Raw genomic sequence first — 10,417 nt, forward strand, 5'->3', positions numbered from 1 at the left:
TTAGTCCGGCAGGGAACAGAGAAGAAAGACTGTCTCACTTTCATTTCAAAATGTTTAAATAATGTTGGACATTTTTTACATGATTTCAGTTTGTACTCTATTTGGCAAAAACAATCAAACAATCAGTCCTGTCATTATTTAACTTTTGGGCACAGTGGGGTAAGAAGTGTTGGCAAATACTATTTAACACAGATCTCCTTCCTGTCTGCCCTTGGCCATACACTGTATACTCCATTTGATAGCTGCACTGAGAGGCTTTACAATAAAGCAAGCACACCATAAGAGGAATAGCTTACTTGTGGAATATGAGAATAACACTAGGAAATGTTAAATTATTTTGTGTTGGTGAAACCATTGGTTGTTTATCTAAGTGTGAACACGAACCTACTTTTGTGCACTTTCTATCATTGAGTGCATTCTTCTTTAAAACTATTAGGTGTAAATGTTGCAGGGAATAACATGACAAAAGAAAAATAGCACATTTTGGCCGCTATAAAGTGTTGAGAAGGAATCAACGTAAAAGGTTAGCTGAGACTCCCTGAGCCACTCAGAGCAGAAATAAGGCAAAGCAGCCAGAACCTTGTGTGAACTGTAACACAAGCAGCGCTGAGCCTCGTGAGAGTTTGACACACATCTGAAATGGAGGGCAAAGTATCCAGGAAATTGTGCTGTAGCTTGCATTTCCTATTTTCTGGGTGTCTGTGATAGAGACCAGCCTCTCCGGAGCGATCCAGACTACCTTTTCTAACAGATGAACAGATGCCTTAACGACTGAGCTGACCCGAGCTGGCATTACCCTGAGAGCAGAGAGTATAAGACTGAGAGCGGTCACTGCCCTGAGTTCCCGAGAGAGAGAGAGAGAGGGTGGCGGGAGAGAGAGTGCAAAGAGCCAGCACTCCCCTCGCAGACTTGTCCCCTCTGTTTTTCTGAAACAGGCAGTGCTCTTTTGAAACGGTGCCAATGGAGGCTGGCCCAAGCCCCTGCAGCTGAAACTTTTACAAGCTCAGTGTTCGCGAGCAGGAAGAGAAAGACACAGAGTTAAGATTTTGCAGCTCCTCTTATCTACTCTTCTGCAACCTGCCTGAGATGTCAGCACAATGATTCATGTTTGCTTTTTTTTGTTCATTTAAACTAAAAATTCTTCAAGAATATGTACAGAAATGTTCTGGAAAGAAGACTGCATGAGGAGAGAGAGGATTTAAAGTATTTCTATGGAAATAATTGCTTAAAAAAATTAAGAGTCAGTGACGTCACACAGGAAGCTGTCTTGGATATTGCCTGAGGAAAGAAACTGATGAGTGTCCGTGGCACTCTGTGGCGTGGACAAAATTAAATTGTTGTGCCCTATTCAGGACTCGCACATTGGATTATTTTAATGTTTTTCATTTCTTGGTGATGTTCCATGGGAAACATTATCTTTGGATTCGCTTGTTCCCAGAGACTGACCCTTCCCTTGCCCTTATATTCCCTTCAGAGCACCATGACACATTTTGTTACTTGAGGATGTATTGTGGTAAACATCCTAGACCACTTGTTTGGTTTGTTATGTTGACAGTAAACACTGGTTTCCATACACTAGTACAACCAAATTAAATCAAAACCTCAGTGGTTACCATTCTTTTTTATCGACTCTGACAAAAATCCGAATAAAAACACAGGCAGGTGCAGAACAACTAAAGACGTCAGGAGTGACTGCCGAAAATGGGAACTATGAGGCATGTACTACCTGGGAATGATGCCAACTGCTGACAAAAGGCTTTACTGCACGGTTCTGAGAGAAGCCTTTAACTCATTTGCTCTGCAATGCTTCAGGAATATCTGGCACTGAATTGTTTGGCCAACTGTAGATAAATCTGTCAAACCTTTTGGCTTTCTTACAAGACAGCATGTAAGTACTCATTTCTAATTCCATACCCGAGCTTATTTCTCTCTCTGTTTCTCTCTGTTTCTTTTCCCCTCCTAGCCCCTAACCCTTCAGTCAAGTGAGATGTCTACTTGATGACACATAATCTACAGTTCATGTGACGGCTCCCCTTTATGTGGCTACTTAACTCATTCTGTGACTTTACCTCAAAGCAAAACTCTATTTTAAGCATATTCCAGGTGGATTTCATATCTTTAGTAAGAGCATGTAAGCACAATTTTGTAACTTCATGATTTCTTTTCCTGCCTCCCTTTCTCCTTGCTGTCTCTCCCTCTTGGCAGCAGGGCAAAAGTGGGCAGGGAGAGAGGAGGGCATGGCCCAGAAACTGCTCTCAAGCCCCAACCCCTGTTCAAGTGGGGTTACTTACTCAGCCTTTCCCTCGTCTTGCAGGCGAAAGAGAGGGATGTGGAAATGCATTCTTGTCTCTTTTCTAACCCTCCTTTTTTTTTCCACCGTCACCATGGCCTAATTCTCTGCGGGTGAATACTAGCCTGACCTGTACAAAAAACTCACCTTCAGGTATTTCTCATTTTTGATTCTGCTTCTGTTTGGGCCTTGATATTCCTCTTTGTACTGAAGTCTCCCTGTATTCGTTTCTGTTGCACTTTTACATTTCTTTTACTGTCACCTTCCACACTGTACACGTGTCTGCTTTGCTTGCACTGAACACAATCCCTAAATGTCTACTGTTTCTGTTCGATTGAGGCACACCGGGATTTAATTTTGAATAATGTTGTTTCTTGGGTTAAATGCATTAAAAAGTAATAAGCAAAACATTTGTATATAGTTAATGTAATGAGCAGTCTATTTACACAGCACTGTTCGATAAAACACATGCACTGAATAAAAAGAAATTTTAATGGTTGTGTTACTGCCTCTTAAAGTACAAGACTGTAGTAAAAAGCAACATTTAAGCATAATTTACGGCAAGTCGGAGCCTAAAGACACAACAATTCCAGTGGCTTGAACAAACAAATTTCACCCCATCAAAGGCGATTATTACCTCATAGATAAAAAGCATTTAGCCCTTTTTATTAAAAATTTTGGTTTCTGTGTTGCAGGATTGCTACGTAGGTGCGAGAAATCTGCACCAGAGGCAACATAAAATATCCTTCAGCTGTACTGTGGCTACTGCTTCCCATGTATTTTACCACAAAATTAAAAAGTATCTCAAATGGGTGGAATAAGTATGTGGTTTGTATATCATACAGGCAAATCATATAATTTTCTGAAGTGTTCTTGAATGCTGCTGTTTGATAGACCTGTTCACAAACCAGTATGAACCAGATCCCTTTGTTGCAAGCATTGTTCTATACATGAAGGGGCTTGTATTGTAAGATTGCAGGCTCTCGGTTTCAGATCAAGCCTTTTTGGTTTGTTTGGGGTTTTTTAACCACGAGAAGCTAGAAAGCTATAAAAAACTTTAATATTAAAATTTGTTACATTTACAAAAACAACAGCTTTTTTTACTTTTACAGATTACACTCTTATATGAACCAGACTTATTGCAAACTGAGTGTGTAAACATTTTGGCACATGCTACTTGGTGTACAGTTGTGTGTGGTTTTGTTTGCATACAGTCGAGGGGTTCATGTTTGAGTGTGTGATAACGACAGATTATGGCATACTGTACTGTACAGATAGGGTGAATGAAAAAAAGGGGGAGGGCGCAGGGAGGATGGGCAGAAAATGAACTTATTTCCTCCTCCCCCACAGTTCTCCTCAGATGAACTTGCTATGCTGCTTGATGACATGTTGTTTGGAAAGCCATATCCTCCGCTATTTGCGTTTCTCTCCTCCCAATGGTTAGAGTGACTCTGTGGTTGCCAGGATCAAAGTCAAATTTCTGTTGGTTGTTGCTTTTATCAGGTCATACTGCATACACACTTTCAGCTCTTCCTGTTTGTTAGCTATACTGATTCATGGGCTATAAACAGCATTTGATCTGACTCTTTTGACTACGGCAATTTACATAAACTACCACTTAAAACCGTTCTAGTTTTGAGCAAAAGCCATGAGAGATCCATCTTGAAAATAACATCTGGAAGGTCCAGATGTTCCACCAGTGTCCTAGCATTTGTTTTAACCTGAGTGGAATATTAGATTGGCAGGTTTCCCGTGACAGGATAGAGCCACGTATGACAATAGTTCACTGAACAAACTTTCAAACACTCTCCTGTGCTCGTCTAAAGTTTCAGGCACTCGTTGCATTGACATCAAGCTGCTAACTTTGACTAAAACAAACCATAAAAAGTATTTGCAGAGAATATAGATTTGACACACAGGCCCAGACAGGAAACTTCCACAGCCTATAAGAAAATATATACCACAAACAACAGTCATCTGGCCTCATAACTCTAATAAAACACCATGCAATAAACAAACCCACAATAAAGCATTTAAAAACACTTCATATAATATGAAAAAATGTAAGAAGTCGTTAGCACCAGCCTTAGCAGTGGTGTAAAATGTTATTTTAGTTGAGAATCGCTCAATTATCCCTCAAGATAATGAGTGTTACAAAAATACCATGTACAATAACCATGTTTAATATCATCATCAGTATTGCTGACATTAGAGATATGACAATATTTTCCTGAATTACAAGTGATTTTTAATTTTTAGCCCTGCAAACTCCTGTGATTAAAGGTTTTAAAACTGCTCATCTAATGCTTAAAAATAAAATTTATTTTTGGAAAGAAATGCCAAAAAAAGAAAATAGAGAGTCAACATGGATCATGGCAAAAATAAAGAAGGAAGGAAGAAGGAACAGAACAAATGACTTTGTGGTGCTGACTCAACACCTGATTTTCCATGAGGAGAACATTGTCACAGCAGCACCAAACAAATCCTCAATCCTCTCTAGTTTGAAGTCTCTGATTGAAGTATGCTGATTGGCTCCACACATTAAACTTCAGAGTTTATACTATAACTTTAATGTACTCAATGTCAATCAATGTATAGGGAGACTGGATAGAATGACTCTTCTGGATTCAATTTGCAAGTACTTTTTGTGAGAAAATATAGAGCAGCTCAGTTATTTGATGCTCCATTGAAATTACAATTAATTTGGAAATTACGTTCTAAATAAAGACGTCAAGACAGTTACCACAAGTCAAGATGTATGGCGGACTGAGTCGGCCTGCCAGATGGACGTAAACTCCGACTGACCTGAGTTTATTAAACAGGATGCATCACAGATGATGAGGTTCGACTGAAACCTCAGGCTCATACAAAACATAACCACTTGTCCAACATATGGACAAAGTCTGCTTATGGAACAATGGACCTTTCTCTGGAGGTGTGAACACCTAGCTCACATCGCACAGACACCGAACATCTGGCAGCGAGCTATGTCACCATACCTTATTGTGTGGTATCATACCCTCTTTTTTAACATGGTATCCTCCCATTGCTTGGCTGCCAATACTCTCCTCCCCCCTCAGTGGTGGGTTCTGCCATGCTGCATCCACGACATCACCCCCTTTTTGTCTCATTGAGATTCAGCTTGGCATGCAGACAATGCCCATTTCTTGGCACCAAATATTGGAGAGAGCCGCGTAAGAGAACCAACCTCAGTCTTTTCCCTCACAGTCGTCCCCCGTATTCCGTCGCTCTTTATGGACCAACGCCAACTTGCAATGGGTATTTTTTTGTGCCTTCGTCTACTAAATTCTCAGTTTGTTCGGCACCTGGGCATTTGACAACACGGATATGTTTAATAAGAACGTTTTCCACTGTAAGGCAAGCTGCTCTAGGCGTCTCTGCCAGAAGCAAAAGTGAATATGTTGACTGGCATGTTGATTGTTCTGAGTGAGTCTTAGATGAAGGTCATGGATTTATAATACTATTCCTTCATTATACTCTGCAACAGAGCAGCCATTTTCCTATCATTGGCAGCTTGGAGATAAACTGTGAAAGTCAAACATCACTTCCGGGTGTAAAAAAAAAAAAAAAAAATAGAAAAACATTTGCTTTGGTTCTTGGTTCGTAATGGAGGTGCTAATTAGTGTTTTCCTCTAGCAAAGCTCTTGTTAAAAAAGCTGATCACAAACAAGATGTTTGGAAACAATCAAGGTAAGAAAATCAAAGTGTTCCTGTTTGCATGCCTCACTGGCCTGTGGTTGAGAGATGTAATTCCACTTGTGAATCATAACTTCTATCTATAGTTATGGTAGCGGTTTAGCAATAGAACAGATGTTTGAATCAGACTGACTGCTGATCATTTAATGAAACAATGTAAACACTTCATTTTAAAATGGGATTATTCTACAGATGCAGACAGAGTCACATCATGTTAGATGATGCAATGTGGCGGTGTGCGTTGACTGAATAGACCAGAACAGAAGAAAAGAACGTGTTGTTCATTCTTTTCTTTTTAGACTTTTATTTTAGATATTATCTGACGTTTACAGTAAGAAAATGAAAATGAAAAAGTTACTTTTGAGTTGTACTGACTGTCCATATTATGGTGTAAGCTTTAAAGGTCCAGTAAGTAGGATTAAGTGGCATCTAGTGGTGAAATTGCAGTGTGCAACCATTTGAGTACCGCTCGCCTCACCCTCCCGTTCCAAGCGTGTAGGAGAAACTACGGTGGCCACGAAACTAGTGAAAATCGCAAACGGCCCTATCTAGAGCCAGTGTTTGGTTTGTCAGTTCTGGGCTACATGGCGGTGCAATATGGCGGCCTCTGTGGAAGGGGATCCGCTCCTTCTGTAGATAAAAAAAGGCTTATTCTAAAGCAAGGAAAACACAGCAATTCTTATTTTCAGGTGATTATACAATAGTGAAAATAAATATTCTATTCCATTTTTGCCAATAGCTCCTCTTAAATGTTACACACTGGACCTTTAAGTAGTCAAAGTTTTTATTACTCTAGATGGGAAAGCAGGTGTAAAACCTAACAATAAATTATCCCAGAAGTTATCAATGTTTCACCAGAAAACCGCACAATGATGGCCCATCACCACAACAAATTTTGTTTGTAGTCCACACAACTTTTCTTGTATAAAAAGTTGAATCCACTCCTGCTAGACTCCATCCCCTCTGCACAGGCCAGCCAGTTAGAAGAGTTTGATACCATTTATCGTCTAATAAATTCAACATCTCAATCAAGGCCTCCCACTCTCTGATGCCCTTGTGCTTTTCATTCTGGCCCGATGAGCATGCCCTGGCACCACAGCCGCACAGCCTGCCAAAACATTTCAATCACTGTCGGCATTAATTAGGCCAAAGAGGAATTCAGAATGTTAATGAACTGCCCAGCTGCTTTTCAGCGACCATGGTTCACATGCTAATTTATGCAAAGCGCCCTAGCCGTTGCATCAGTTGACCATCGTCGTCTACCATAACAGTGTCTGGGCTCAGTCAGCACAGCTAAAGCATGGCTCTGTCGGGGCCCAGACAGCTCTGCCCAGCTTGTGTCCCAGACTCTAGCTGGCACAGTAAACAGAGTCCTTTTTCAATGGACTGTAAGTGGCTTTAACACTGAGCAAAATGGCCAATTTTCTGAAGTCAAACCTTCAGCTCCTCTATTAAAAAACCCAAAGAAAAAACGAAAATCACTAGCAGGATTTCTTGGCACGCATTTCTGAATAAGCAACAATCAACTCTGAAATAATTCCTTAAGTCAGTCTCAACATCCCCTATACCATTATTTGGGGAAAATAAACAGTCTTATGGATAGTGATTAGAAGGAGGAGGCAGAAGTTAACAGGTTGCACCACAGATGTTTGGTATGGGTGCCAAACAACTCCATAAAATGGCCGAGGTACTGCCATTTTCCATTTTTCTTCCTTTGCTTTGCATTGGTTTCTGGTTGTAGATACGGAAGGGGCTAAACTGGAGGAAGACGTGCTTAAACTGAGCTATTTTTTCTGTCTGTTGGGAAATAGAGCTGGAAAGACCCAAGCCAAGTTTCAGAGTAAAATCGGTATTAATTCTTGGCACAGCTGCCCTTCATTATATGCCAATTTCCCTGAAAGTAAGTGATTTTTACCTTACAGGGTTGCACAAATTGCCACGCTTTCTGTGGTGACAGAAGTATATTTTGTCTTTAATTTGTAGGTCATTAAGAAAGTACCATTTCTTTTGTACATTTCCAGTGTATGCTAATGTGCAGTGTGTCCGTCACCTGTCGCTCATAAACACTGGCCAAATAAATTTGCACCGACCAATGCAAGTAGTCAGATACTGTATATTAATTACCTAAACACAGTAGCACCGTCAGGTTGGTTGTAAGCCTGGTGAACCAAGCCTTGATTTTACAACTCAGGCTACAATGTGGTGAGTCTAAAGAGGAAATTGCTCCTAGAAGGTAATGATAAAACTGTTACCAGACTATCTCATTCCATGTCATTTGAATAATATGGTTTAAGTGTGTATGGGTGCAGTATGTGTGCATGTTTTTACTGTTAATTTGGATGCAATTGTAGTAGTTTACTACAAAGGAAATTACAATAAATGCCAAAGTCTACTTAGTTAGGTTTTTCTGTAAAGTGCTGCTACTAAACACAATCTGAAATGATAGATGTGGTAAAATCTTCAAATCGTGGCCTCTACGCAGACTGGAGAATATCTTTCAACCATTGTTTGCCCAAGGTGGATCTAAAAACTAATTTATTCTCTCTTTATTTTTGTCCCACAGTTCGACTGACTAGTTTCCATTGCTACTGCAAAAGTATCTGTTCTTAAGGCTGAGGTAGTAGATTGAATAGTTGTGGGGTTCGGGTCCTCCCTCTGAGATAACTATACAATCTACTGTCTTTCCTAAGGAGACAGGATGATCTGCTGTGATGCCGAAACCTGTATTCACATGGGAAAATAACCCATCCCTCACCTCTGGGGAGGACATTGCAGACACAACAAAGACTTTATATATTTTCCAAGACACAATGGTGGAATTGATGTATTCTAACAACATGTATTGAAGTTGGTACATATTGAATGAAGTCTTATTTTTAAGGATATTTATTGGTGGCTGAAGTTGAGCCTAGCAAGGTGAGGTAGTAGGTTGTATAGTTTGTGGGATGGAGTAAATCCTACTCAGGTGATAACTATACAGTCTATTACCTTCCTTGAGAGGTAAAATGAGTGCTTGGAATGAAGCTCACTCAGACTGACACACAAGTGGTGAAGGAGCCACTCTGACGCCATCATGTGGCCAAAGACTATCATCACTCTGGAAATAATCTTAGCTTTGGCACCTCTGTTGTGTGTATCTGGGGCCTGTTCACAAAACATCCTAATGCTAAAAGTAGTTCCTAACTGGTGGAGTTAGGAGAAATAAGGGCTGTATTAGTCCTAACTTTAGGACTCCTAAGTTTTTGGTCTAAGATTAATTCACAAAGCATTTTAACATTAAAAGTAGGTCCTAAATCTGAGAGAAGTTAGAGGCAGCCCAGAGGTCGCTAAGACCTACTTACAGTCAGTAATGTGCTGCAGGTAATGTGTCGCATTGCTTCAGTTTTTTGTAAAAACAGAATAATAATGAACTTTTAATCTGTATTTTGACAGCAGCCATTTAATAATTCAGTCGGCTCACCAACAAATCAAAACAATCCAATAACACCGGAGATGACAGTTTGCACAACTCTATGCTACTTTGAGATCGGTAAAACACAGTTTGCAGCACTGATAATCTCAGCCTCAGCCATCTGACAGAATTATTCATCAAACCAAAAATGCACTCTTCAGAGCCCAGTTTGTTTTACAGTTAAATTGCATTAAATGCACATTAAATAATCCCCAAACACATAACCCACATAAATAAAGGTAATTTCATGCTCATTGCTGGATATTCCAGTAAAATCGGTGCTATATGTATGTTCGCCTGTGTATGTTCTTGTTCATGTTACTATGTTGATTGTTTTGTGTTGTTTGGATTGTTTAATTAACTATCATTACTTTTATGTATTTATTTTTTGTTTAAATGTCTGTTAATTTCCATGTTTTTGTGTCTGAGGACCCTCCTTGAAAACGAGATGGTGCATCTCAAGGGATTTATCCTCAAATTAAATTTGAAGTCAGTTTTGTGGCCTAGAATTACCACGTCAAAGCATGACAATTTGTTTTGTCAGCTGGAGAAAATATCATATCCTGATGGTATTTGATGCCACATACAATAAACAAGTCAATATTTTACTTTGTTTCATGTATGAAATCTGTGACGCAGTTTGTGAAATATCTAAAATCCACCCATCTATCTATCTGCATTTAACCTAATCTAATCCTCATGCTCTTGTGTATTGATGAATATCTTATTTCACTTTCACTGACACACGCTGGTCACCTGTCAAACACCAAACACTGTGGACATAGCGGAACCTTCTCTTATGAGTTATCTTTGTTCCTTACTTACAGTTTTTTATAATCGCTATGACAGTTTTTTCGATACATTTAACAATTTTCCTAAACTCTTAACGCACCAACACACCTAAAACACACAATTGGCAAAATGGTTAATTTCATGCTCAAAATCACACATTGTAAACT

General features: G+C 39.6%; 1 long non-coding RNA gene across 1 annotated transcript; it reads left to right on the plus strand.

The window, feature by feature from the left end:
- The first annotated feature begins 713 nt into the window (after positions 1 to 713).
- LOC122884566 lies at positions 714 to 10,066 on the plus strand. The gene is made up of 3 exons (XR_006379923.1): positions 714 to 2,443; positions 2,986 to 3,111; positions 8,698 to 10,066. It is a non-coding gene; the product is annotated as an uncharacterized LOC122884566 (long non-coding RNA).
- The last annotated feature ends 351 nt before the right edge of the window (positions 10,067 to 10,417 follow it).

Source organism: Siniperca chuatsi, linkage group LG2 (genome assembly GCF_020085105.1).
Source record: "Siniperca chuatsi isolate FFG_IHB_CAS linkage group LG2, ASM2008510v1, whole genome shotgun sequence".
NCBI lineage: Eukaryota > Metazoa > Chordata > Actinopteri > Centrarchiformes > Sinipercidae > Siniperca > Siniperca chuatsi.